Source organism: Mobula hypostoma, chromosome 2, assembly GCF_963921235.1.
Source record: "Mobula hypostoma chromosome 2, sMobHyp1.1, whole genome shotgun sequence".
Classification (NCBI taxonomy): domain Eukaryota; kingdom Metazoa; phylum Chordata; class Chondrichthyes; order Myliobatiformes; family Myliobatidae; genus Mobula; species Mobula hypostoma.
Genome location: NC_086098.1, coordinates 39,935,545 through 39,963,135, shown reverse-complemented (window position 1 = coordinate 39,963,135; position 27,591 = coordinate 39,935,545). Strand labels below are relative to the sequence as shown.

At 39.9% G+C, this 27,591-nt stretch overlaps 1 long non-coding RNA gene across 1 annotated transcript in view; it reads left to right on the top strand.

The window, feature by feature from the left end:
• The window catches only part of LOC134339425 (uncharacterized), a 105,140-nt gene that overhangs the window by 14,357 nt on the left and 63,192 nt on the right, over positions 1-27,591 (top strand). The window contains exon 2 of the long non-coding RNA XR_010016397.1: positions 9,946-10,056. This is a non-coding gene — a long non-coding RNA (uncharacterized LOC134339425). The remainder of the gene's footprint in view (positions 1-9,945; positions 10,057-27,591) is intronic.

The following is a 27,591-nucleotide window of genomic DNA, read 5'->3' as shown; positions in this document are numbered from 1 at the left end:
ATATAATGCACTCAGTGGAGTTCAAGTCTAGAGACATTCTCCTTAAGCTGTATAATGCACTTGTGAGGCTACACCTTGACTGCTGTATACAATTTTGGTCTCCATATTTTGTGAAGGATGGACACATGCCAGTGATAACAAACCTGATTCTGGATGTGAAGGCACTGGAGAGAGTCCAGAGAAGGGCGATGAGACTAATTCCAGGTCTGCAGAGTATGAGCTATGAAGAAAGATTGAAAGAGGACAATCTTTTCAGTCTAAGTAGACATAGAATGAGAGGTGGCGTGATAGAAGTGTTCAAAATCATTAAGCGTATAAGAAAGGTGGATGCCAGCTGCTACTTCAAAATTAATCCATCATCAAGGACACAGGGCCATAGGTAGAGACTGGTTAAGGGGAGATTTCAGACTAACATCAGGAAACATTTCTTTACACTGCGAGTTGTGGACACTTGGAACAAACTACCTAATTGTGTGGTTGAGAGGAGTACCTTAGAGACTTACAAGTCTAAACTCGATAGTTATTTGAACATGCTATGTAAATAGGAATTTGGCAAGCTTTGCAGTACTGAATGGCCTGTTCTTGTCAAAAACTTTCTCATATTTTAACATTCTAATGTAGCCACTTTCTGGAAGCTATAGACTTGGTCTCCAAGATCCCTCTGCAGGTCTGCACTGTTAAAGGTCTTGCCATTAACAGTGTACTAGTCATCCAGTTAAACTCTATCTGCCAATTTTCCACATTTATCTGCAACCGATCTATATCCACCGTTTCCTTTGCCAGTGTTCTACATTACCCACAACTCCACAATCTTCACATCATCTGCAAACACACTAACTCACTCATCTACAGTTTCATCCAGGTCATTTATATAGATATAATAAATAGCAAAGATCCCACAGAGCACCACTATTCACGAGCCTCCAGCCAGAATAAATTCCATCAATTGCTCCCCTTTGCCTTCAATGGGCAAGCCAATTCTGAAGCTAAACAGCTTATTCATCTTGGATTCCATGAATCGTAATCTTCTGGATGAACTTGTCTTGATGGACCTTGTCAAACACCATACTAAAATCTATGTAAGCAATATCCACAGCTCTATATTCATCAATCACCTTAGCCTCCTCCTCAAAAAATTAAATCAAGTTAGTTTGACATGAATTGCCCCACATAAAGCTATGCTGACTGTTCATAGTTAGGCCATTGTTTTCCAAATGCCAACAAATCCAATGTCCTAAGAATCCTTTCCAGTGACTTCCTACCAGTGGCATGTGACTCACCAGTCTATGATTTCCTGGATTATCCTGATTTCCCTTCTTGAGTAATAGAACAAAGTTATCTACTCATTAGTGCTCCAGGACTTTACCTGCAGCTAGAGAGGATGTAAAGATATTGATCAAGGCCCTAGCAATCTCATCTCTTGACTCTGTCAGTAACCTTGGCTAGACCCCATCAGACCTTGAAGACTTATCTACCTTAATGTTCTTTAAGAGAGCCAACACTGCTTTATCTCAAAATGCCCTGGCAGATGACCATGCTCCACACTGATCTTCCTATTCTTTGTGTCCTTCTTCTTGGTAAACACTGATGCTTAATACTCATTTATGACCTTACCCACAAACTCCACCTCCAAGTGCCTGTTCCCTCTTTATCCTTGACTGAGCCTAAGTTCTCCCTGTTATCCTCTTGTACTTAATGTGCATATAGAACGCCTTGGGCTTCTCTTTAATCCTACTTGTCAAAGACTTAATCTTGGTCTCTCCTGGATTTTTTACTTTCCTTCTTGAATTTTATTCTCAGCTTTTTTTTAAAATTATCAATGGCTCTGCTTGATTTTATCTTACAAAATCTTGCACACATTTTTCTTCTTGAGTAAATTCACTACCTCTCTCAACATCCAAGGTTCCATTGCTTGACATCCTTGTCCTTCCTTCTTCGTGGATCATACCTGTCTGGTACTCTGTGCAGTTAGATTTTAAACACACTCCACATGACAAATGTGGATTTGACCAAAAACAGCTGTTCCCAATTAACTCTCCCTAGTTCCTGCTTAATACTCTTGTAATTTGCCCAGCTCCAGTTTAATATTCTCCTGTAAGGTTCATTTTTATCTTTGCAGCTATCTTAAAACTTAAGGAAATGAGATCACTGTTCCCTAACTGTCCTTCCACTGAAGGACCAGTCCCCTGCCAAGCTTATTACCCAACACCAGGTCCACTATGACCCTTCTTCTTGTTGGACTGTTAACATACTGATTTTAAAATCCTCGATGCACCTAACAACTTCTGCCCTGTCTAAAAATCTTGCGCTAAGAAAATCCCAGTTTATATTAGGGAAGATGAAGTCACTCATGACAACACCCCTGTTGTGTTTGCACCTTTCCTTAATCTGCTGCATATTTGTTCCTTAATGTCCTGGTGTCTGTTGGGGGTTCTGTAGCATAAACCCATCAGAGTTATTGTACTGCAAACACAAGAAAATCTGCAGATGCTGGAAATCCAAAGCAGCACACACAAAATTTTGGAACAAGTCAGCAGCTCAAGCAGCATCAATGGAAAAGAGTAAACTGTCATTGTTTTGGGCCAAGACCCTTTTTCAGGACTGGAAAGAAAGGGGAGAAGTTAGAGTAAGAATGTGGGGGAGGGGAGAAAGAAATATAGGTTATCAGGTGATAGGTGGAACTGGAAGAGGGGGAGGTTGAAGTGATTGGTGAAAGAGTTAAAGAGATGGAAAGAGAAGGGGTATCTGATAGGAGAGGATAGAAGACCATGGAAGAAAGGGAAAGGGAAGGAGCACTCGGGAGATGTGATGGGCAGGTAAAGAGAAAAGGTGAAAGAGCGAAACAGCAATGAGGAATGGTGAAGGGGGGGGCAATTACTGGAAGTTTGAGAAATTGATGTTCATGCCCTCAGGTTGCAGGCTACCCAGACGGAATACAAGGTGTTGCTCCTCCAACCTGAGAGTGGCCTCATCCTGGCAGAAGATGAGGCCATGGACTGACATGGTGGAATGGGAATGGAAAGTAGAATTGAAATGGGTGGCCACCGGGGGATCCCACTTTTTGTGTCAGACGGTGCGAAGGTGCTTGGTGAAATGGACTCCCAATCTACGTCGGGTCACTGATATACAGGAGGCTACACTGGGAGCACCAGATACAGTAGATGACCCCAACAGACTTGCAGGTGAAGTGTCCCTGATTGGTGGTGAGGGAAGAGGTGTAGGGGCAGGTATGCCACTTGTTTGTATTGTTTGATTGATTTTACTGTTCTTATTTTGAGTTCTGCCTATACAGACTCAGTGGATGACCTCTCTATTATGTCCCCTCTGAGTGCAGGTGTGATGCTTGATTAATGGTGTCACCCCACCCCCCACCCCTTTAACCTTCATCTATCTCTTTTCTAAAACATGATGACATGTATTGAGACCTGCTGTTCATAGAGATACAGCACAGAAATAAGACTTCCACTCCACCAAATCTGTGACAACCATCAATCACTGCATTTACATTAAATCTGCATTAATGTCATTTTTTTTGTTCTCCTCGACTCTCCTCAGTTTCTACCACTCCAGGGGCAATTAATATTCACCCAATAACTTGCCAATCCATATATCTTTGGAATGTGGGAGGAAACTAAAGGACTCAACGGAAAGTCACATGGACACAAGGAGAACATCCAGACAGTACAGCCACATTTCCAGACTAAGTAGCCAAGCAATGGCGTATGTGGAAATATTCTTCAATTGACATTGTGATAACTATGGGAGATAACTATGGGAGTTATGAAGCTAGGTTTTTAGGAAAAGTTCCGGTGCTAATCCTTGCTGATTGGATTTGATGCAAATAACACATTTCACTGTGTGTTTTGATGTACATGTGACAGATAAAGCCAATCTTAAAAAGTAAACTTTCTTTCTTTGAAATATGCCCATACAATTAATATCAGAAAGAAATCAGATTGAATTTATACTTGTTAACTATTTATTTATCAAAATGAGTTTTGTTGTGTTAAACATTGTTATGCAGTAGTGGACAAAGAGGGAAGATTGAATGAGTACAAGTTCAATATGCGTTTCAAGCCTGCTGTTGATGATTCATTCAGAAATAGTATTTTCAAAGCACCTTATTGGAAGCTTCTCACCTTTCATTGCTTCTCTTTAGCCATGATGTGTCTCAGGATCAAATCTTGTAATTGTAAAATAGTCAGGTGCATGCCTGAAAGAAATCAAAGCAGAAGCATGGGTCTGAAGTGTACATTGGTAAAATGTAGGTATAGACAATTTGAGTAAATAAGAAAACATGGAATGGACTATATGCATGCTTGTCATCAGCTTGGAGAAGAAACAGCAGAGATTTTGGGGGTAAGAACAATGCAACAGAATCTAGGAGTGTCCATCTCATCGTAAGCCCACTTTTCACCCTTCACCCCACATCCCTCACCAAAAGAATGCCTTATAATATTCTGAGTGAAACGTAAATTATGATACTTTGTCACCAGAAGTAAAAGAACATCAGTGAATGATAAATAGTTGGGAGGAATTTATGCTCAATCAATGAATCCTGACTTTCAAAAAATCATCTGGAATCGGGAGAAAAGTAAAATAGGGATGGGAAGACAGCAGTTGAAGCTAGAACCTAATTTACACGGAGGATATTGCTGTGTTCATATGGAGTGTTGCTTATTTTGTAGTAGGATTAATTTGCCTTTTGTGTTAATTATTACTTAATATTATAATGAGTAATGGAGATAAGTACCTTTAATTATAGCTTGCAGTAGCTATATTTATCAGCTTTACAAGGCAGGCACAGTTGAAGTGGGAGTTTACTCCGTGCTCTTAGTTAATGTTGGAAAGAGCAACTAAAACTTGTTAATCCAGGTGTTGAGACAGCCACAATAAATGATGGCACAATTTGAAAAGACGTCAGTGATAATTTAATAAGAAATCTAAACGAGTTTGAAGACAGAAATGTGGTACTTATGTGAAATTATTTCTGAGCCACAGTGTTTAACCTTTAGAGGGGAGGAGCATAAGAACAATATTTTTCACACAGGTGATAGGTTAAGATATCAGGTAGAGATATCCTGGGTTAAAGTACAGGTTAAAATTTTCACACAGAGTTATAGATAGGTTAAGTGAGTGGGCAAGGGTCTTGACAGATGGAGTACAATTTTGTGAGGTCATCAACTTCAGAAGGTGAAAATAGCAGATCAGATTATTACTTAAAAGGTGAAAGATTGCAGCACACATCTTGTATAGAGGGACTTGGAAGGGCTTGTGCATGAATCACAAAAGGCTGGTTTGCAGGTGCAACAGATTACCAAGAAGCCAAGTGGAATGTTGACCTTCATTGCCAGAGGAATTGAATTTCAGAGCAGAGAGGTTATACTTCAAGTTGGCAGCACCTAAAGTACTGCATGCCATTCTGGCTTCCTCACTAAAGGAATGATATACTGCTTTTGGGGGCAGTGCAGAGGAGATTCCAGAGATGGAGGGGTTAGCCAAGAGGAGAGATTGAGTCGCATGGGTCTGTACTTGCTGGAGTTCAAAAGAGTGAGAGGAAATCTTATTGAAACAAATACAGCACAATTATGAAAGGAGTGGATAAGATCAAAGTAGGAAAGTTGTTTCCACTGGTAAATGAGACTAGGACTTGGGTGCATAGCTCAAGATTCGTGGGAATAGATTTAAGATGGAGATGAGGAGAAACTCCTTTTCCCAGACAGCATTGAATCTACAAAATTCTGTGCCCAGGGAAGCAGTAGAATCCAACTCATTAATTATATTTAAGACATAATTAGATAATTTCTGCATAACGAGGGGAATAAAGGCTATGGGTAAAAGGCAGGTAGGTGGAGCTGAATCCACAGCATTCAGCAATGATCTTATTGAACGACAGAGCAGGTTCAATGGGCCAGATGGTCTACTCCTGCATCTATTTCTTATGTCCTGAGGTGACTCGACAAGCTATAGATGGCTTTCATACAGTTGTGATTGGAGCCAGTGACATACACCAGCAGGATCATTTTGAAGTCAAATAAGACATCCTTTTCTCTATGTTGAGGTTAACCATGATTGGCAGATTAAACTCTTTTAGTGAATTCACAAACATAATAGTGGAGATATTCCCTCACTTGTAGGTGCGAGCAGAAATTTTGTTTGATGGACATCCACAATGTATCAGACCTGTGAATACTTGAAGATGTTTCTGCTGTTGACTTCTTTCACTATACTAGATATAACCTAATGTTTTCATCTTAGTTTAACTCTTTCAGTGGTCACAGGGTTATAAGTAATTTTTGCTGCCTGATAGATAAATGCAAACTGCTTGATAAAAAGAGGGATGGGAAGAACGCTATTCCCTAATTATGACAGGTGAATATGGAAGTGAAGATTGTAGTGATGTGATGGGGAGAAGTGAGAAGTGGTGGTGTGGGAGTTTTGGATGATATTTGAAAGATACAAGCTTTGACTAAACTTCCTTGAACAGCATGAACAAAATTTTAATTGGGGTGAGTTGGGGCTTTGTCTACAAACTTGCTCTTGAGAAAAAGGCAATTTATTAAGCTGAATTAATGAAGTTCTATTTTAACAGATTTTAACAGCCTTTCAGTGGTTAACTCTCTGGACCTCAATACTTTTTGCAGCTGAAAGTAGGCAAGAATGATCAGGTCATAAACAAGTACCTTACCAGCAAACTATCTTTCAAAGTTCAAAGTAAATTTATTATCAAAGTACCATAAACTACCTTGAGATTCATTTTCTTGCAGGTATCTACAGGAGAAAAGAAATACAAATTTTATGAAAAGCTATGCATAAACAAAGATAACCAAAGTGTAAAAGAAGACAAACTAGGCAAATAAAATAATAGTGAAAACCTGAATCAGAATCAGAATTAGGTTTAATGGCACTGGCATATGTCATGAAATCTGTTGTAAAGAGTTGTAAAGAGTCTTTGAAAGTGAGTCTGTAGGTTATAGAATCATGTCAGAGTAGCGGTGAATGAATTTATCCACGCCGGTTCAGAAGCCTGATGGTTGTAGGGTAACATCTGTTCCTGAATTTGATTGTATATTACCCATGGTTTTTCTACCCCTTGCCTGATGGTCATGGTGAGCAGAGCCCAAGGCCTGGATGGTGGGGGTCCCTGATGATGGATGCTGCTTTCTTTTGGCAGCACTCCATGTGCTGTACTCAGCGGTGGGGAAAGATATGTCTGTTATGGACTGGGCTGTGGTGACTTGCCAAATTTACTCAAAATTCTAAGAAAGTAGAGGACTTCTTTGTGATGGTCCCAGGACAGATGCTCTAATATGCTAATGCCAAGGAACCACCTCTGTTCTCCTAATAAGGACTGGTTCATAAACCTCCAGTTTCTTCCTCCTCTGTTGATAATCAGCTCTTTGGTTTTGATGTTGAGTAAGAAGTTGTTGCTGTGCGACCATTCAACCACATTTTCAATCTCCCTCAAATATGCCAATTCGTCTCCACCTTTGATCTGGCCAACAACAGTGGTGTTGGCAGTAGAAACAGCACAGCACAGGCCCTTCGGCCCACAAAGCTGTGCCGAACATGTCCTTACCTTAGAAATTACCGAGGGTTACCCATAGCCCTCTATTTTTCTAAGCTCCACGTACCTATCCAGGAGCCCATTCCACGCACTCACCACTCACTGAGTAAAAAAAAAACTTACCCCTGACACCTCCTCTGTACCTACTTCCAAGCACCTTAAAACTGTGCCCTCTCATGCTAGCCATTCCAGCCCTGGGAAAAGGCCTCTGACTATCCACACAATCAATGCCTCTCATCATCTTATACACCTCTAACAGATCACAAATTTGTGGAATTTGTTGCCACATGCAGCTGTGGAAGCCAGGTCATTGGGTGTATTTGAGGCAGAGACTGATAGGTTCTTGACTGGACATGGTGTCAAAGGTTACAGCGAGAAGGCCAGAAATTGGGGTTGAGAAGGAGAAAAGAAAGGATCAGCCATGATTGAATGGCAGAGCAGACTTGATGGTCCAGATGGCCTAATTCTACTCCTATGTCTTATGATCTTATGGTCTTTTGAAGCAGGTGGGAACCTCAGACCACAACCTCAGAGAGGTTGAAAATGTCGTTGAAAATGTCATTGAACAGTAGCCAGTTGGTTGATAGAAGTTTTCAGTTCCTGGTCAAGCAAACCATCAGGGCTTGATGCCTTGCAATGATTTAGCCTTTTGAAGGATGTTCAAACATTGACCTCCAAGATGAGATCATAGGATTGTCATATGCTGTGGGGATTCTCCTTTCCAAACATGGAGAAAAGGCATTGAGCTCATCAGAGAGTAAAGCATCACTGCCACTTATGCTGTTAGATTTCATCCTTACAGGAAGTAATGGCATGCAAACTGTGCCACAGCTGTCCTGCCTCCAATTATATCTCCAGATTCACGAAGTTGCTCTATTGATTTCAAAATTACCTTTTGTATGTATTAACTGGACCTTGTAGGATTTTGGACTGCCATTTTTGAGTGCCCCAGATTTAGCCTTCAGCGGACTGCCAATATTCTGGTTCATCTAGAGTTTCTAGTTTGAGAAAACTTGGTATGTTCTCGAAGGCATACACTTATCCATGAAGTACTCAAAAGATCAACATTACATTAGCCCTTTTCATTTGTCCTACCATCACATTCAAGTTCTGTTTATCTTTAGAGTGTATTCTACTATCCCAGTTTTGCCACAGTAATAGTAGTGCAGCATTAGCCAGAAATTATAACTCCAGTTAAACTGCTCTGTGATTATATGACACCAGAAGGTATTTTAAGGCAGTATTTCTCCTCCACACACTCATAAACAACAGCACAGGTGCTGGCCATGTTCTCCCTATCCTGCAGGTTTGGTGCCAGAGGACAAAAGGGACCGGAACTGTTAATCATGAGCAAAAAATGAAGCAAAACCAATAACTAATTTCAAGAACGGCGCAAATCTTTTTGAAATGTTAAGTGGAGCAGGAATTAGCAGCCACCTACACAAACATGGACCAGCAAAGAAGAATGAACAGAGATTGTTAAGCATAACACAAGCATATTAAGTCACTTGAGCCTATCCTGTCAGTGAAGTCATCTATGACCAAACTCCATGACCTTTTCTGCATACTCTTTAACACCTTTGGTGAACATAAATCTATTAAACCCAGAATTAAAATAAGGAAGCGACAAGCATTAGTATTCTCTTGAAAGAGATTTACAAATTTTTGCCTTTGCATGTTAAAAATGCAGAATATTTCTGACATTCATTAACTATTAGCAACAATTTAAAACATTAAATGTATTTTAAAATGATTATTATTAAAAAGAGAAAAAACTAACATAATTTGCCTGATCATAAGATGTTTACGTTTCCACCTAAATCATTAAAAAATTAGAAAAAGCTTCAAATGAGCTGATTATCCAAATAGTATCATATAACTCTCAATCAAAAGCAATGACTAAGGGGACTGGTTCAGGACAGCTGAAATAGTTAAAATTCTTCTTATTAGATTGGATTTCATAATCTTAATTGGTATCTTGGGTTTACACTCTGGAATTCAATTTATTTCCTTTGTGAAAACTGAAGACTAGTAGTTAGTATATGTCATATGAAAATAATTAGTTGCAGTAGGAATGAAATGGGACATCAACTTGTCATTATAGAAATTGCACCATGTCTTATTTTTCATTATTACTTTATATAAGTGAAGGAAACTGATGTGTAGAACAGCTCAGTTGTTGCCTGATCTGTTTGGAAAGTTTTGAAGGAAAAGACAGGCTGTTGCAATGCAGAAATTATTAAAATCTGGCACGTAACTCACCCAAGGATTTATTTCTGTCTTGTTATTTGATGTCATTGTATATATTTGAAATATAATACTCTTTTTGTAACCTTCTATGACTTTACGATCCTAAATTGGAAAGTTCCTTCCTGCAGCTTGCATTGAGAGCATTGGTCACATTAGAAGAACCAGGAGATTCATGGTCTGCTGAGGACAAGATTTATGGCGTTCAAAACTGGTGATCCAGAAATATACAAGGCATCCAGGTACAACCTACAGTAGGCTATTTTAAAGGAGAAAGAGAAATTCTGATTGGGGTTAGAGATGACAATGGCTGCACGTCAGCTCTGACAGTGTTTGCAGGCCATTACTTCCTACAAAGCAAGACCTAATATCATGGATGGCTGTGATGCTTCGCTCTCAGATGAGCTCAAAGCCTTTCATGCATGCTTTGAAAGGGAGAATAAAACTACAGAAGGGTGAATCCCTGCAGCATCTAGTGACCCTATGATCTACCTTGGAGGTTGACATCAGAACATCGTTCAAGAGGATAAACCCTCACAAGGCGTCAGGCCCTGATGGTGTGCCTTGTGGGAATCTGAAAACCTGTGCCAACCAACTGGTGAGAGTGTTCAAAGACATATTCAATATCTCACTGCTGCAGGTGGAGGTTCCCACTTGCCTCTGTAATGCCCTGGTTAAGATTTCTACTACTATGCTGTGGGGTATTTCATTTAGTAGTTTTCTGTAAAAGCAGTGTGTCCTGCTGGTACAATGTTTTGGTTTCAGCTAAAGATAAGGAGGCATATTGTTCAACTTAGGAATGTGGTGTCAGCCAGTCAGGATGGGGGAACTGGGAGAAGGTTCTAGGGAGAGCATGGTGGAGAGAGATTTGTGCCGGACACTGGTGGGGTAGGTGCTCTTTTGGTGGGAGATGCGGAGAAGAGAAGTTCAGGAGAGACTCCCATCAGAATTGATCTGATGGGAAGACACAATTACAAGGAATGCTTCATGAAACAATGGAGTCCAAGATGGGAAGTTTTACCAGTGATGAGAATTCAGCACCATGAGTTATATTTATACCCAGCTTTTTGAAGAAATGAGTTCCAACATTTATGTGCAGATTTAGACTTTTTTTAACTTTTCTTTATTTTCTTTCTATTAATAACTGTTTGATAAAGCTGAAATTAGTAAATATGCTTACTTTATAATTTTAAGCAGTGTACAATTTGTTATTTCTTGCCTACCGATAATGTGTATGGGCAGAATTTACACAACATTCACTCAGTAAAGGTTCCATTAATTGGAACATCCCAACTTTCCTGTTTGGTTGAACCCCAAATCATATCTGACCCTAAAGGTATATTGTTTGTGAAAGGTGGCCTCCTTACCTCCTCACTGTTGAGACACATGCCTGTTAGCAGAGTTAGCTATTGAGCCAAGTTTGCATACAAGCCCTGGTGAGGGGTTACATTTCAAAAAGGGTGACAATCATGCCAGTGCCTAAGAAGAGCAGGGTGAGCTTCCTCAATGATTATAACCCAGTGGCACTCATATCTACTGTGATGAAGTGCTCTGAGAGGTTGGTCATGGCTAGAATCAACTTCTGTCTAAGCAAGGAACTGGACCTGCTGTAATTTGCCTTTCACCACTACAAGTCTATAGCAGATGCAATCTCACTGGCTCTCCATTTGGCCTTAGATCACCTGGACAATATCAATACCTACATATATCAGGCTGCTGTTTATTGACTATAGCTTAGCATTCAACACAATCATGCCCTCAGTTCTAATCAACAAGCTCCAAGTCTTGGGCCACTGTACCTACCTTTGTAACTGGATGCTTGACTTCCACACCGGGAGATCATAGTCTGTGCAGATCGGAAATAACATCTCCTCCTCACTGACAATCAACACTGGCTCACCTCAAGGATGCATGCCCTCCAGAAACACTAACCATTGCTGTTCTGTTGAAATATCTGCTAAAGTTCCCTTGGAATCAACTTTGGCTAGCTCCTCTCTTGTGTCTCTGTCATTCCCTTTACCCCACAGTAATACTGATACCTCTGATTTTAGCTTCTCCTTCTCAAACTGCAGGATAAATTCTATCATATTATGATCACTGCTTCCTAAGGGTTCCTTTAACTTAAGCTCACTAATCAAACTTGGGTCATTACATAACACCCAATCTAGAACTCTCATTTCTCTAGTGGGCTCAACCACAAGCCACTCTAAAACCCCATCTCATAAATATTCTACAAATTCCCTCTCTTTGGGATCCAGCCCCAACCTGATTTTTCTAGTCTACCTACATATTGAAATCCCCAATGATTTTTGCAACATATTTCTTTTAAATGTCTTTTCTATCTCCCATTCTAATTTATATCCCACAATGTCATACGTGCTAGTCTCTACCTGTGCTACAAGATCTTATTCCGTATACAGCATGCATTCAAGTATAACACCTTCAATCCTGTAGTCATTACCCTTTTTGATTTTGACCCCCTCTTACACTTTAACTCATCCCACTGACTGCAATTTTGCCCTGTTATCTGCCTGTCCTTTCTCACAGATTCACTATACACTGCATTTAGTTGTATACTAATTGATCATGTGGATAGTCAGAGGCTTTTTCCCAGGGCTGGAAAGGCTAGCACGAGAGGGCACAGTTTTAAGGTGCTTGGAAGTAGGTACAGAGGAGATGTCAGGGGTAAGTTTTTTTACACAGAGACTGGTGAGCGCGTGGAATGAGCTGCCGGCGACGGTGGTGGAGGCGGATACAATAGAGTCTTTTAAAAGCCTCCTGAACAGGTGCATAGAGCTCAGAAAAATAGAGGACTTTGGGTAACCCCAGGTAATTTCTAAGGTAAGGACATGTTCGGCACAGCTTTGTGGGCCGAAGGGCCTGTAATGTGCTCTCGGTTTTCTATGTTTCTATAACAATTGCCCAATCCTCAGCCCTAAAACTCTGGTTCCCAACACCCTGCCAAATTAGCTTAAACTAACCTAATAAATTTTAATGTAAGTTTTCTGTCTAAGAACTCTTACTGATTTTGAGGATTGTTAATATCTCTCCAGCTAGTAATCTTTATCACCATGGCTCTCAAGTTTCTTTTCCATCTAAAATGGCTGTGGGTGAACTGTAGATCAATTGGTATTGTTGCAGGATCCAGGGGATATCATTTCCCGTTTATAAATTTTCACCATATTTAAAGGTCTCAAAATATTTTTGACAGAATGCTATCTGGCTGTGCAGAATTACCCATTACAGAAAATAATTGAATCTACTGAAAATGTGAAAATTCTTCTTTGCAGGCAAAACATTGGATGAAGACTGTGAAAGCAGTGGTCTTATCAGACACTACGCAGTTTGTAAACATTCACACATTAAAGGGAAAAAATACAATGAGTTGATTGTCAAAATTCTCAGAGATTGTGATAGAATGACTGACAATCTGTCGCATTATCATTTTAGGTAATCCTGTGGTTGCTGAGCAATCACTATATCCTGCCTTCTAGCTGCTCTTCATTTCCCACCATCTTAAAAAAATGCATCCTGATGTCTTTGTTAATTTTGTTTTGTTATTTGAAAAAAAAAGCACCTTCTGAGATTAAGGCAATGTTTAACGCACCTATATGAATGAAATTTTTCAGATGGAGATTGAGTTTTTTACTGAATAGATATGCGATTAATGCATTATGAGCTTAAATGGTCAGGTTATGACCTTCAATGAGTTAACAATAAAAATAAAATCTTGCTATCTCCATGTTTTTCCTGGGGCCAAGACATTGACAGTTTTCATGATCAGTGTTTGGTGTGCTATTAGCTTGCTTTCATGTGCTTTGGATTCATCTTATGGTTATGGCAAGATGAATCTGAAACTATTCGAATTTCAGAAGACAGAATGCTCTCCAGATCTCAATATTTATGGAGCAGCAATGGTGTATGAAGAACAGGCACTGGAAGCATAAAGCAACATTACAAAGTACTCATTTCAGCTGAAAATAGAGACAGTGCAATGAGATTGGTCACGATAGGATGGAGAAAAGACAAAAGAGATCGATAAAAGAATATCTGATTCTTGGCTGACTTATCCCACCTGACTTACAAACAGCAGAACATGCTAGAAAAGATGTTTGAAGCTTGATTGAAAAGATGATCAGGAAAATTTTGAGGCAGAGTGGCTACATGAGGAGGAATCAAGCAGGAAATTCCAAGAAAAAGTGCAGAGAAGAAGTATAAGACCATAGAAAGCACAAAGGAATGTTGTCATCTGCATGAATTTTAAATCAATTACATTAAGTCATGGTATTAGTGTTGGTACTGGAAAATAAATTAAATGGTCCAGATTTTTCAACTGCTAGCCATTGTAATAGAGTTGTAAAATTAATTTCATAGAAACTTAAAACTGATATGAAGAAAAAGACAGGAGTCCGAAAGATGCAAGTTTTAGATTGTTCTTTACTTTAAGTGAGGTGCACATGTATGCAATTCACTTATTTTTTCCATATAACCCACAACAAACTATTTAAATGATAAAGAATGCTTAATCAAACAATATATGTACAATATTACTCAAATACTTCTGAAATATTAAATACACAACACTCTTCCCTGCTTAGCTATAAAGTCCAGTTCAATATAGAATGCATCTCAACTATATATCCAGTATATTATATAATAAAAGTTCTATACAGACATCCAGAGCATGGTCAGTTTTTAGATTGTTCCATTCAGGCCTAAAGATTTAATCGTGGTGAAAGACTTCTTATCCTTTTGGGACAACGTCTTTCCTGACAAGGGAGGTCACTCTGCTTGGCAGGTGAGACTGTGACTATGAGAACAATTTAGGTTCTGGGGCCTGCTCTGTGGTGGTTGTAGGAGTTGACTTGGAGACTGCAGGAAGAGTTTCTGACAGATTTGGACATCTAATTTAATCCTTGTTTCCTTCCCAGTCCCAACTTCTTTCTCTCTTGTTTCCACTCTTTTTCTTTTTTTCTAGTATATGTATCATGATTTTGGGAAGGTGCATATAGTTCACTAGTGTATTATCTATTGCTCCCTTTACGATCTGATCTTTCCTTTTGGTTTCCTCATCTACAACATCATCTGATGTATCCCCTGTTTTAGTATCTCCATTGACTCCTTTCTTTTAGCCTTCCATTCATCCAGCTGGGCTTTGGTCTTTGCATCTACTTTTACAAGTAGCTTTTTGTCTCTCTCTTGAAGTTCATGTAATAACCTTAATGCACACAGAGTTGAATACTTGCAACTTTCCTAAAGCTCTTTGAACTCTCTTCTGGCTTAAAGCCAGGACACATTTTGCAACGAACTACATGATTACTATCTCAGAAGCTTTTTCAGATATATTGCCTACAAGAGCTATTGTAGTTGGACAACTTTTGTCCATAAGACCATAAGACATAGGAGCAGAATTAGGCCATCTGGCCCTTCGAGTCTGCTCCACCATTCAATCATGGCTGATCCTTTTTCCTTCTCCTCCTCAACCCCTGATCCCAGCCTTCTCCCCGTAACCTTTGATGCCATGCCCAATCAAGAACATATCAATCTCTGCCTTAGATACACCCAACGATCTGGTCTCCACAGCAGCATGAGGAAACAAATTCCACAAATTCACCACCCTTTGGCTAAAGAAGTTTCTCTATATCTCTGTTTTGAAAGGGCGCCCTTCTAGCCTGAGGCTGTGCCCTCTTGTCCTAGACTCTCCCACCATGGGAAATATCCTTTCCACATCTACTCTGTCTAGGTCTTTCGACATTCGAAAGGTTTAAATAAGATCCCCCCTCACAAGGACTCCCAAGTCCATTTGCATCTGAGATTTTTGAATTTTCTCCCCATTTAGAAAATAGTCTGCACATTTATTTCTACTACCAAAGTGCATGATCATGCATTTTCCAACATTATATTTCATTTGCCACTTTCTTGCCCATTCTCCTAATCTGTCTAAGTCCTTCTGCACCCTACCTGTTTCCTCAACACTACCTGCCCCTCCACCAATCTTCATATCATCTGCAAATTTGGCAACAAAGCTATCTATTAAATCATCTAAACCATTGATATACAGTAAAAAAAAGAAGTGGTCCCAACACTGACACCTGTGGAACACCACTAGTCACTGGCAGCCAACCAGAAAAGGATCCTTTTATTCCTACTCCCTGCCTCCTACCAATCAACCAATGCTCTAACCATGTTATTAACTTTCCTGTAATATTTGGTAAGCAAGTATTAACTCTTAACTGGGTAAGCAGCCTCATGTGTGGCACCTTGTCAAAGGTCTTCTGAAAGTCCAAATATTCAACATCCGCTGCATCCCCTTTATCTATCTTACTTGTAATCTCCTCAAAGAATTTCAACTGGTTCATCAGGCGGGATTTTCCCTGAAGGAAACCATTCTGACTTTGTCTTATCTTGTCCTGTGTCACCAAGTACTCCATCAACTTATCCTTAATAATTGAGTCTAGCACCTTCCCTACCACTGAGGTCAGACTAACTGGTCTATAATTTCCTTTCTTCAGCCTTCCTCCTTTCTTAAAAAGTGGAGAGACATTTGCAATTTTCCAGTCCTCTGGCACCATGCCAGAGTCCAATGATTTTTGGAAGATTGTTTCTCATGCACCACAATCTCTAACACTACCTCTTTCAGAACCCTAGGGTGCAGTTCATCTGGTCTGGGTGACTTACACACTTCCTCTGAGCAGCATGGTCCTTCTTTGGTCCGATATGCTTTCCAACCAGAGGCACAGAGTTTGGTACTAACATCCATTTGACCTCTGTTGGGCAACAGTTCATGGTGTACAGCATGAAGACAGTTGTGGCATCATCCAATACCTTCTTAATTCTGTTTCAGTAACTCTCTTGCAGGGGATGTGTCATGCAAATGGTGGGTGGATCTCCAATCAAGTTGTAGTTGACTCAGCCAATCATACCCCCACAATGCTGGTCATTCTGTTTTTACCACATATAATGCCAGTGTGGCTTACTGGTTTTCTTATTTCACTGTTATGTATGTACCACAGTCAACATAGTATTAACAACATCAGTATTCAGTATCCAACTATGTTTGAATTTACTGACGTGGAGATGTGATATTCTGTACTTCACAATAGCCAGTACCCTGGGCCATAGTAATACTGGTTTACGATGCAAGCTACAGAAATAAGATTTATATAAACAGCAAAAGACAATCCATTTTCCTGTGCTCTACTAATTCGGTTCTGTTGCATCTCACAACATTCACTATTAGAAAGTGAATGCAGGTAGCAAATGCATGCCATATACAGGTAACTCAGTGCCAGTAAAGAAAAATAACATTGATAATATGAGAATGAAATAGAGGCCTTGTGGGATAAAGATAAATGAAAATGGGGATATATCACCCTAATGAGGATGGCTCTTGATGTGAGTTGGCAACAGCACATGACGAACGTCGAGCTCTATAACAACCTACCGATGCTCACCACTAAAATCGACGCAAGAAGACTGAAACTACCGGGGCACTGTCTATGCCACCCCGAGCTACCTGCCAGCCTAGTCATCGTATGGGAGCCCAAGCACAGGAGGATAAACCCTGGGCGTCCTCCCAAGACCATGGTCAACACGCTCCTAGAAGGCAGTGGTGCGGCTAATGTAGATGAACTGAACACACTGAGGGAGAGGGAGAAGTGGAGAGTCCGTCATCGTGCCCGACGCCGGCTCCCTAGGCCTGAGTCAACGTAGTAGTAGTAATAGAGGGTTGGCAGTAGGCCCTCCAGAGATGTGAGTGGGTAGGGCAGGTAAGAGAAGAAATTCGGGAAATAAATGAAGCTGTAAGATTTTTGCTCTCAGGATGTTTCAACTATGACTAAATAAATTGTACAGGTAGATAAAGTGAATAGGAAAATGACGAAGGGTCTCGGCCTGAAACGTCGACTGCGCCTCTTCCTATAGATGCTGCCTGGCCTGCTGCGTTCACCAGCAACTTTGAAGTGTGTTGCAGGAAAATGAAAGGTTCATTTGTATGCAGGAATCAGTTCTAAGACAGAATGTCAGGAGCCTGTCAAGGGAAGATTCATAAGTGGATCTCCTTAAGGAAAATGAACCAGAGTAGATAAGAGAAGACAAATAAAAGAACGTCTATACAAATAGCAACCAGAAAATAATACACTTTGAGATAATAACAGAGAAGATCTTAAGAATCACAAAGGTCATGGTAATGGATTCAACAATATGGTAACTGGGGAGGCTGAACGTGGAACTGAAAAATAAAATGGATGACAGGCATGTTGTATTCAGTGAATAAAAACAAATATAAAATTAACACTAGTTTGATGCTGGAGATAAGCAAATCAAAACAAATGAAAAACTAAGGATAAAGAAGAAGGCAACAACTATGTACTTGAACAATAATGGAGAAGATGAGAAGCAAATATTAAAAAATAAGAAAGAATTGGTAAAAATTCCATAGGAAGATGAAGTACTTCTATTAAACCAAATCATCATCCAGCAAGCATGTAAAGGATAAGGAGGAAATTCAGATCGTATAGGATCAGTAAGAGATGCATATGATAAAGTCAGGGACAAAAATAGCAAAATGGAAGAAATATTAAATAATTATCTAGTTTTGAGATTAACTGGGCAGACAAAGCAGATTAATACAATGAAAGAACATAGATCAGAGAATTCAAAGAAATAATAACTAAACTAATCAACTCAGAGAATAACCCCTGGAGTGGACAGAAACAGAAGGGGTATTTAGATTCAAGATTCAAGTATGTTTAATGTTAGTTCTGGTACACAAGTGCAAAGGAGAATGAAATAATTGTTACTCTGGACGTGATGCAGCACAAAAAAAACACAATAAGATAAAGAAAAGAACAATGAGACACACAATAAATATAAATACATAAGATAGCTTATACACATAGAGTAGATTGATTGTATGCCCATTAAGTGAGGCCTGATGTCTGCACATAGGGTGACTGACAGGAAGTGATAAAATAGTGGTGGAGTTGGGTGAGGGGGGTGTGGAAGGGTGGGTAAGAGAGTTGAGGTGTTGAACAGACTTTCAGCCTTACCGCCTGGGGAAAGCAACTGTTTTTGAATCTGCTGGTCCTTGCATGGATGCTACGTAGCCTCCTTGTTATTGGGTGTGGGACAAACAGTCCATGGGAATGGTGGGTGGGATCCTTCATAATGTTCCAACCACTGACAGGAGAAAATCTGTAGATTCTGGAAATCCAAGCAACACACACAAAATGCTGGAGGAACTCATCAGGCCAGGCGGCATCTATGGAAAAGAGTAAACAGTCAACGTTTTGGGCCAAGACCCTTCATCACTCTTTCATGATGTCACTGGCTTTTTTCCGGCACCTTTCTGTATATATGTCCTTGACGGCTGGTAGGCCGCTGCTGGTGATGCATTGGGCAGTTTTGACTCTGTGCTGTAGAGTCTTTCTGTCCATTAGAGTGCAGTTTCCATACAAGCAGTGATGCGCCTTGTCAGGATGCTCTCTACTGTGCATCTGTAGAATGACATGAGCATGGATGTGCAAAGCCCAGCTTACATGAACTCTTCCACCTTTTCTCTGTAGGTCATCTCATCATTGTTGCAGATGAGCCCCACCACTGTGCCCATGCATCAGCAAACTTGGTGATGTGACTGCTCAACTATTTGGCTGTGCTGTTATGTATGAGCTGAGTCTACATGAAATGGGCTCAGCACACAGCCCTTGGGTGGGGAGAGGCGGGGGTGCCTGTATTGAGGATGATGGGGAGGGATCAGAAGTTGTACATCCTGACTATCTGAGTTCTGTTTGTTAGGAAGTCCAACTTGTGCCAGTGACGCGTTGAGCTGATTTGACTGCCCATGTAGAGCCTTCCTGTACACCTCAGTGCAGTTTCCTTATCAAACAGTGATGTAACTTGTCAGGATGTTCTCTAATGTACTTCTGTAGAAGGATATGAGTATTGATGTGCATAGTCCAGCTCTCTTCCACCTCCTCAGAAAGCAGAGACGTTGGTGAGGTTTACTGATTGTGTAGGATGTGCTCTGAGACCATGAGAAGTTGTGTGAGATGTACACTCCCAGGAATTTGAAACTGCTCACAATTTTCCATAGCTTAAATTTATAATTCATTGTAAAAACTGCTTGATTGCTTGTTTCATATTAATGAAAAGTCAGATGGAAAGTGTTACTGGAAACTAAGACTAGTCAACAAAGCCTCAATGGTCAGAAAATTAATGACATTCTCAAAAAAACAACAAAACTGAAAATATATCCAGATGCCAAAAATAGAGTCTTAATAGTTAATTTGAACCTCATTAGATTCTTTGAGTGGGTGAAGACACTATTATCTGGGAGCAAACATGCAACATAATAGTCCAATGAGCAAGGTCAATACATTAAGTTCAGAGAGCACATGACAGATAACTGGCTAACTTTAACAGATTATAGAGCATAAAGCAAAGGCAAAGTTGGAAAGTGGTAGGATTTCTATTTTGTTCATTTATTTCACTATTTATATTAATAATATAAATTTTAAAATTAATTGCATTATCAATTATTTTGGCGGGAGTAAGTTAATATTGATGAGGAATCATTTATAAAATACCTTAATGATCTGGCTGAATGGACACACGTTGACATGTGCATTTAAACTGAACTGTGATACTCTGAGTGGTCCTCAACCTGGCCTATCCTCATGCTCGCTCTGATATTATTCCCACAGCTACATACGACCTTTGTGACTCTGTGGTTTCATTTGGGTTCCAGAATTTGCTGCTGCAAATGCCTTCTGACACTGAATGTTCTAAGTACAAGGGCAGATGTCATGTGAATGACACCAAGAACGTGTCCTGGACCACCCTGATAGCCTCCTGACAACTTAAAAACATCAATTTACTTAAGTATATATTTAAGTGATACAAGTTCATTAAAACAGTAATATTCATTAAAACGAGGGAAAAGGGAAAAACCAATAATTTTTTTAACATTATTCAGCTGAAGTGAAGCTGGCAGCCTGGTCTGTCTCTCAATTCAAAATAAGGGCATTTGGTGAATAAAGATCTAAGAAGGAGCAAAAATACCAAAAACATTAAAAGCAGCACTCTTAATAAGCCATAAAATTTATAAATCAAACCAGGTGTTATTTATAGAAGGATGAATAAAGAGGAATAATACCCAATGGCACAGAACTTTAGTTACGTCAAATGTTGAGCACTATACATTGTTCAGAAAAAAGGCTCAAAAATATATTTATAAAGATGATTCACAAATCTGAATTTGAATCTATCAGAAAAAGATCAACAGAATTGCTTTTCTCTTGCAAATGGGAGGCAGGAGAATGACTTATCAATCTTAAAATACCTATATATGATTTTGTACACAATATATTGAAAATGTGAAACAAGCTACTCCAGATAGTGATTGAGACAAAATGTAGAATGCACTTAAGAAGTTTTGGAGGGAGAAGGGAATAGGGAGTTAAGCTCATGGAGTTTATACAGAAAGGCACGAGGAAGCTTGAGTAGAGCAAAAATGATGGCATGACCTGGTTGGGATGAATGATGAAATTCTGTACAATATTTTCTCTGCGCTCCAATGTATCAAATAGTTCTGTCAATTCTTTTAACATACTTCAGTGTTTGATTGTATTGTTTCATAGCAAGTTTTAATATTGACAATTACAAAGTAATTTGAAAGGAATTGCACGAGAAATGCATGTATTCCTCAACACTGCTGCTGTTTTAGGCACAATCTACACCTGAATTGCAGTTTGTATGAAAAGAATTATTTAATTAGCTAGAATGTTACTGAAAATGAAGTCACAGGAATTTACTAACTGTAATTAAGCCTTCCAGGGTTCTTTTTGGCTAGTTTTGTGGACAGAGCTAACATTGCACCTAACTGTTTTTAGGTTAATGGAAAAAGATTTATACTGAACATAATTTGCACTTAAAGTGACATAACTTCTTGAGCTGATAATGTTTAGTTAGGGAACTTGTGATAAGGGAACTAAAGAGCAAAAGTACCACACTGTGATCTTTAACCTATCACTGTACCTTGGGAGAAAGAAAAGTTAGGGAAAGAATACTCTCAAAATAACCAAAGGTGATGTAAAAGGGGATAGGTGACAGCCGTAGCATTCAGCATTTCTGATTAGTAGCTGCCAGGAAAGATAGTCCAGATCAGGAAGGGCTGTGTTTCCCATCAACCAATGTCTCCAGTCCTCCAAAGCCCATTTCATGACATGTAGCTCCCTGTCTCTTTTTCCATAATGACATTGTGTAGAGTTGAGCTTATGCAAGAAGAAAGCACAACAACGTGTCTTCCAGTCCAGTCCTCACTGGGAGAGGATGTCCCCTGCACCCATGTCAGGTGTGTTCACCACTACCGCAAGAGGTCCGGAGGGGTTCAGATGGTGAAGAATGGGAGCAGTAACGAAGTGTCTCTTGAGTTCCTGGAAAGCATCATTCACAGCAGCAGACCAGGTTATCCGTGAGCGAGGCAAGAGGATTGGTGCTTTGGCTGTAGTTTCTGATGAAACAGCAGTAGAAGTTGGAGGAGCCCAGGAGATCACTGTAGATGTTTGAGGGAGTGCGGCTGGAGCTGTTCGACGACAGTGCATGGGTTCATGGTTGTGCCTTGGACATAGCCCAGGAAGGAACTGCCTAAGGTGTAGAATCGGCTTTTTTCTAACTTCCAGTACACTTAGTTTTTGAGGAGATGTTAGATAACTGATCAGACATGACAGATGTGGTCTTGAGGGTCCGTGGAGAAGACGAGGATGTTGTCGAGGTAGATGAATACATACCTGTGTAGCATGTTTCAGAAGATTGTGTCGAAGGCTTGGCAAACGGCTGAACTTTTGGAAAGTCTGAAAGACATCACCAAGTATCCGTAGTTAGAGTAGAACAGAAAAGAATAGTACAGCACATTACAGGCCCTTCGGTCCACAATGTTGTGTAGTTGGCAGTTGATGTTCTGCACGCCATCTTCCACTCGTCCCTGGCAGATGCGTGTCAGGTGTATGTGCTCTGTAGATCCAGTCTTGTGAACATCTGAGCCCCATGGAGTGTTTCAAATGTGCTATCTATCAAGGGGAGACAGCACCAGTTCTCAATGGTGATCTTGTTGAGTTAATCAATGCAGGGATGAAGATCCCATCTTTCTTCTTAACAAAGGAGCATCCTGCATCAGCTGGGGTCTGCGATGGTCAAATGTAGCCGTTCATGGCTTGACTCTCAGGAGGGGAGAAGGAGAACGGACAACCTCAGGGAGGGGTAGTGCCCAGGAAGAGGTTACTCGCACAGTCATGTGGTATGTGAGGCAGCAGGGTTTGGCCTCCCTTTTACTGAAGGCGAAGGCTAAGTCATGTTTTTTTCTGTGGGAGTTTGGTGACGTTGAGGGCTTCATCCATCTCTAAGGATTTTATGGGGGGGGGTGGGGGGAGTCACCAGAGGTGGCAGGCATATGGTCTGGCAGTGAACCAGGTGACCAGGCAAAGTGAGGATCATGAGTGGAGAGCCAGAGCTAACTCAAGAGTGCTGGGTGAGTCGAACAAGAGGAATTGGATGGTCTTGTGGTGCTACCTGATGCTCGCGTGCACAGGCCGTTTGTGTGCTCTGACCATCTCATTCTCCAAGAGATGTCCTTCAGTGGCTGAGATAGGCTCGGGAAGGAGACCAAACTGCACACAGAGTCCAGTCCAGAATATTTCCTGCTCCATCGGAATTCATCACAGCCTCTTGTGCATGTGGAGTTGATCGGGTGTGGAGGAGGACAGAGGGAGAGAAAGTCTGGCTATGACGCTGAAATGAGGAACTGGGAGGAGCTTACCAGATAGAAGGCCCCCTCAGTGTTGCTGTTTTCCCAGATGCAGTGTGCACTCGAGGGGCCACAAAGCAAGAGAGAATGGATACTAAACATAACAGGCAGCAAGGTAACTGGTTGAGGCTGGCTGGTTTGACGGGTGAACAAGGACTGTGGATGAGAGCTGGGTTTAAATAGGCTGCAGGTGATGAGTTGAAAAAGAAGTGACAGGTGACCCCTGTTAGCTGGGTGGTGACTGGGAGGTACCTGCCTGTGTAAGCCTGACAGTAGCAAGCAGGAGTGAATAATGGTATGTCTACATGTTAAAATCACGTACTTGTTGTTCAAAGTGGTGAACAGATGTCAGGAAAAACTCAAATAGTAAGAGACCAAGCATGGGAGCTACAGTATATTATACAGCCTCATCCGGTGCTCCTGATGCAAAGATACTTGAAATTATGATTGTAATTTGATTTAATTTTAGTGGTTTAATAAAAGGCCTTTTAAACAAGAGATCAGCCTTCGTACTTTGTGTTCACTGTGGAACTTTTCAGTCATGTTCTTGACTGACTGGAAAAGAGAAAAGCAGGCAAGTCACACTGAAAAGGAACTGAATAGACTCCTGGGAGAATATAACTAGCAGGGCTAGTAGAAAAGAGCAGGGAGATGGGGCAGAGTGGTTACCTTACAGTGAGCAACCTTGTACTCAAAGCAGCAGATAGCCTTTTTTACTTCTGCAACAATTCTGAGATTTTTCTTAAAGTCATAGTTGGACACTACTGGACATGTTTGTCACCTCTCCGCTTTAGCAGATTAGACACACACAGAAACCAGAAAGTAACTTACAGAGTTTGAGCTTTTCACTGAGTCAGCTGTGTTCACTAATAATCACAGTTGAGTTCAATCTGATTGAACTTTTATTGCATAGCTTCTGCAAATGTTATTCCGTGTGATTGAATTTATAGAGCACTATCTTAGCATGCCTTTAAAAACACTAATATTTCATTCAGTAGGATATAACACATCCACTGTTTTTTTACTTCAAGAATAGCATCTTCAAATTCACAGATCTTTTATGATGGTTGCTCAGATAATGTTGCTATCAGTGGACCCCTGTGCAACTATCGGACTATCACAGGCTGCTGATTTCTGTGTTTCACTGTATGTGCACAGTCATTGACGTTTACTGTCAGTTTCATTGAATAATTACATTGAATACAGATTGGTAATCTGAAAATTAAAACATGTTCTCAATCAATGTACATCAAAGAAATGTGTGTAATCACAATCACCATGCAGGTGTAAGTATCAACCCAAACTCATTGATTCCTTCCATCACTCACTGATAGATAGAATCAATGAGTAAAAAATCATGGAAGCATTTGCCTAATTCCATGATTTTGGTCTCTTGACAAACTTCTGCCAGAAGATTGTAAATAGCTAAAGTTATCACATTCAGATTGTGCATAATCATTAAATTAGGTTGTCCAACCGTTCTTTTTACTCAGATCAGAAGCAATTTGAATAAGTGGATGATCTGTGGTAAAAGAATGTTGTTGTAATGGTATTTGGTATCTACAATGTAAATTGTGATAGAATGGTAGCAAGCTGTCATATGGAAATATTATTGTCATAACAGGAACTTGAGCTGCGCATAGAAGATATAAGTCTGCATTTAAAAATCCTTTTCTATTGTTATACAGCATTGATTTATAACCTTTTAAATTCAGCAAGTCAAACCGCTTGACAAGTGGAAGTGATATACTGTCACTTTCTCATTACACTGCATTTAAATTGGACAGCCGCACATGACAAGTGATAAAAGTTAATAGTCTACATACGCACACCTGCTGGAAAAGATAGTTACTTGAAATGTTCGTAATGATTTCAATTTTCAAGCTTTCATATTCGAGAACCGCTGTGCAGTACTCAGCGGTATAAAGAAGTGACACTGAGAAGCATAAGCATGGGAAGAAGTGGCCATGATTCAATTAAAAATAAATGCAATCATCAATGTTTTTCTAATTTCTTCACCTAGTTATGGAATAAATAAGGAGTAGGTGTCGGATATTTACTGCTCGTGCTAGGTTCACTTTTCAGTAAAATACTGGATGATTTTCTATCTCATCTTGTGCTATCCTTAAGTATCCTTTCAACTTTCTCCTTAATATATACAATAACAGAACAGCAATAGCCCTCTGGTGTAGTGTAAGCCTGCAATCTCCACTGAAATCAATGGAATGTGGATTCTGCCTCAGTCATATCTGACAAAAGATCTGTCTGGCAATTATCCAGATATTGCTGGGAAGTTCCAACAATCTTTTGCCCAGTGATGGATTCCACATGGAGTCAAACGGGAAAACATGATGACAAATGAGGCATGTAAATTTGGGACATCAGTTTGAGTGGCAGAGCACCAGTAGTCTTCTTTAGAACTGCTACCCCCTGTTAGCAAGTCTCAATTAATAGCATTAGAACATAGAACATGGAACATTACAGCACAGTGCAGGCTTTTCTGCCCACGATGTTGTGCTGACCTTTTAGCTGACAGTGTAGCCACATACGACAAAAGCCGACATTCTTGAAAAGTAAATTTGTTTCTTCCTCATTCTGAATTTCGATAATTTCTTCTTGCAAGCTCTCTTCCTGTTCTTCCACTTTGTAAAGAAATAGGTTAATTGCCCAGTCCAGAATTTCCAAATCGTTCAAATCTTTGAATCGATTCTGAAAATTCTTCTTCAGTGTGTAAGCATTACTCTTGCAAATCACCATCTGTGAAAGAGAGTGCCGTACTTTCCATGCAGGGAAACTGTGAGAACATTCTTACATACTTCCAATTTTCAAATAAAAGTAGACACTGCAATTTTGCCTGGATTAATTTGAAATTGCAGTTCCATATTTAGAATGTTCATTTTATCATACAGATCAGCTAGGTATGCCACATGTTCACGTAAAAGTTTAATCTTGTTTCCCAACCTCTTGCCGACTTAGAGCAAAAATTCAACCACAGTGTCAAAAAGTTCAAAGAAATGTTTTAAGCAGCAGCCTTTTGACAGCCAACGTACTTCAGTGTGAAGAAGCAAGAGCTCAAACTCATCACCGTTATCTTGGCATAAATGGTGAAATTCTTTGCTATTTAATGGACGAGTTTTAATTTTGTTGATAGCAGATATTGTAAGAGTCATGCTTGAAAAAGTCATTGCTTGAGGTTTTTAGCTGCGAGATGTTGATAATGAATTACACAATGGATTGCAAATAGACTTGGAACTTCTTTTTTCATAAATGTCACTAAACGAGTATGGTGACCTTGCATATACGGTGTTCTATCTGTTGCACAGCAAATCATGTTCCTAATCGGAATACTTATATCCTCAATATACATTTTGATTTTGTTGTAGATTTATTCTTTGTTGATGTTTGTTTTTAGCTTTTTACAAAAGAGAATCTCTTCATTAACTTTTCCATTTTTGATAAACTGTGCATATACTGTTAGCAATGCCTCGTTGTCACACATAGATGACTCATTCAGTTGTACCCCAATTTCTGTTTTTTGTAGCTCTGTTCATAGTTCAGACTCCAGACTCAATGTCTTCACTCATTTCGTCAACACGATGAGCTACAGAGTTATTACTGAGAGGAATTGATTTTTAAAACACTGGTATCCATTGTGAGCACTTCTGATACAATAGGCATTATTAATCTTTCACCAATTGTATGAGATTTTCCACAATTTACTATCATTTTGCTAATGTTATCAGAAGCAATGAGACCACTATCAAGGTCATTTTTATCTTTCTTGACAAATAACTTGAGTGTGCAAAGCTTTTCAAATGCTTTTTTTCATCCTCTGGAATGGAGTAATATCATAAGTAGCCTTTTCAGGCTATCTTTTATGGAAGTGTTCCTGCAATCTTAATGGTTTCATGGCTTCATTAGACAGTACAGTATTACAGGTAAGACACATGAGGTGTCGCTGATCTGGAGGGAAAGG